The sequence below is a fragment of the Diceros bicornis genome, unplaced genomic scaffold, assembly GCF_020826845.1.
Source record: "Diceros bicornis minor isolate mBicDic1 unplaced genomic scaffold, mDicBic1.mat.cur scaffold_681_ctg1, whole genome shotgun sequence".
In the NCBI taxonomy this organism is placed as follows: domain Eukaryota; kingdom Metazoa; phylum Chordata; class Mammalia; order Perissodactyla; family Rhinocerotidae; genus Diceros; species Diceros bicornis.
Window position 1 is genome coordinate 1 of NW_026691555.1, and position 2888 is coordinate 2888.

The following is a 2888-nucleotide window of genomic DNA, read 5'->3' on the forward strand; positions in this document are numbered from 1 at the left end:
CTCATAGCATTGTTGCAAAGATAAACGAACGTGTGTAGCCCCATTTTTTTCTCTTGTTGGTTGACTTGTACAGACATATTGAAAGAGCAGTCAGCTCCACAGCAAAGTCCAGACTGACTGACTGAACTGCTCTCACAAGTGCGAGTGCACGGCCCCTGTGTGGTTCTCTTCTGTAGGTAACAGGATAGAGGGAGCGAACACTATGAAGTAGGGAAACAATAGCCAAACTAACCATTTAAATCATAATGCTGAGAGTAAAGTCTAAAAAAAGTGAGGGAGGGTGAGAGTTGGAATCAAGATCACAGTTGGCAGCTGATATCTTATAAAAGATTATGGTCATTAGGGGAAACATATATTGGAAGAGGATATGGAACAGAATGCATGCACTTAAAATCTACATTGTAATCCATATTTAAAATAATTTATATTTAATCTATATTATATGTATATTTTATTATGGGCACTGTTTGCTTTTTCTTTACCTGTTTTGTTTTAAACCTAAATGAGCAGGTTCTGAGAAGACAGCAGGAGCAGCGTCCCCCTTTCCCAGAGACCAGAGGGCCACACAGGCTGGACAGCTAGAAGAGGAAATTCAATGTTCCCACCTCTGCGCTGGTCTCCGTGGAGGGTGCCATGGGAGAGGGTGCAGGGGCCGAGGGAGAGAAGAGGCTGGTCTGTCCTGGGCCGGAAGGGGTGAGGAGTGGAGGGGACAGATGGGATGCGGGGAGCCCATCCCCTCACAGGGAGGTGCACGTGGGTGTGCTGGGCTGGTTCAGCCGCAGCATTTTACGCAACCAGCCAACAAATCCACTTCTTCCATTTGTACCATTTGGTAAAGGCTGGTTCACAAGCATCTTCAGATCTGCTGCTTCTGCTGGGTTAATTAGGCATTTATTCAAAATTCCCGGAGATCCTGAGTGAAGGTGCTGGTGGCAGCTTGGGAAGCGGCTCCTTCACAATACCGTCCAGCAGTTCCAAGCTAGCCAGAGCTGGCCAGCTGGCCATCTGTGACCGCTGTGGGGCATCCTGATGGCCTTGGCCTCGGGGAGATGCTGGAGGCTCTCCTTCTGCCCCACTGACCATGGCCCAGCCAGAGATGGCATCCGGAGGGAATGGGGTACCTTCCAACGGCCAGCTTCCCAGGGCTAGCCCGTGCTCCAGATGTCCGACTCACCAGGTAGTCAGTGCCCTGCAACTGCTGGGAAACACGTAGGCTCGAGTTCCCACAAAGGAGTTGGCCATGGAGTCCAGCTGCCTGCTCACCCCAAAATCACACAGCTTCATCTCCCCTCTGCAGTTGGCGGGGATGTTAGAAGATTTCACATCTTGGTGCACAGTCGGGGTGCTTTTCTTGGAGATACACCAAGCCTCAGAGAATCGCGATGCTGACTTCCCCAGACTCTTGGAATTCTCTTGGCTTCCTTCAACGCCTGGTCCAGAGAGCCCTGGAGAAACCCATGATGTACAGGGAGTTACACTCGTGCAGCATCTGCAGCTCGTGGACAATCTGGTCCCTGATGGCCGGCTTGATCTCCAGTGAATCAGCTTTCTTGCCTCAATGAGGCCTGAAGGTCTATGCTGGACTTTGGTGACCATCCCGCTGTTTCCAATAACTACTAAGACTTACTGAAGGATATGGTGTAGGTTGGAGATAGAAAAAAATCATTCAAAATAACTACTAAACTTGTCTATCAGAAAATGTGGAAAATTAGAGATAAAGAAAACCCTTCTGAGGCACTTCTGTTTTCAAATATGATGAAGCAACACTTTTTCTTCCAGCCTGAAATGACTAGAAAACCAGATAAAAACAATTGTCTCCAGGAAACTAAAAAAAGAAGGTAAAGGCAAGGAATGAAGATAAAAGCAGAAGTAATTAAAAGAGAAAACCCCCCAAAAGAGAAAGGAAAAGTTGGTTGTTGGAAGTGACAGATATAATTTATAAACTTCCAGACAAAGTGATCATTTTAAAAAAGGAGTTCATATAGAAGCTGGCAATATTAGGAATAAAAGAGGATTCAACATCACAGATCCTAAAGACAGACAACAATAAGGGGATATTTTGACCAATTTTATGCTATTAAATTAGAATCAGACCTTCCAAGATCACAGATAAAAATAATCATTATACATACAATATAAAGAAGGATAGGATAGGAAGTATAGGAAAAAACAGAGCATAAAGGTAATCAGGCCGAGGAGAAAATAACCAAATCAAACTTCTTCTCACAATATGCACATATAAAACAATTGAATTAAAAACCAAAAATTGGGGAAAACAGCAGATCAGACCAGCAGAAAGAGCTGAAAGGTGATGGATGTGAAGTAATATCTCAAAAATGACATGAGCTCTATAAAAAGAAAGTATGACAGAAATGTTGATACACTTCTAGAGAACAGGGAAATAATTGCTAACATACAGCCAATCAGAACTCCAAGGGAAATAGAGGGAATGGTGACCAACGGAAATGGGAATAATGATGAAAGGTCAAGCCTTGGCCATATACTTTAAAAAAAATTTATTTCTCAATTTTTTATTTTGAAAAACCTCTATGCTACAGAAAAGATGAATGAACACTCATATACTATTCAGCTAGAACACAATTAACATAGTGCCCTATTTTCTCTCTACATACACACTTTGTTTTTGGGCCTGGACCATCTGAAAAAAGCTTGCAGATATCCTGACCTCATCCCTACACACTTGGAGCATGCATCTCCTACGAACAAAAACACTCTTCTAATAACCACAGTATCATTATCATACCCGAGAAATTGAAGTCAACAATATATCATTATAGGCTTCCATGTTCAAACTTCCACAATTGTCCACAAAATGTCCTGTATAACTTTTTAAAAATCCATAACCCTATCCAGCTCACAGTTGTCTT

At 43.1% G+C, this 2888-nt stretch overlaps 1 pseudogene; it reads right to left on the reverse strand.

Annotated features, from left to right (window-relative positions):
- Positions 1-6: 6 nt before the first annotated feature.
- On the reverse strand, positions 7-2659 carry LOC131403491 (dual specificity mitogen-activated protein kinase kinase 2-like; annotated as a pseudogene).
- Positions 2660-2888: the final 229 nt, after the last annotated feature.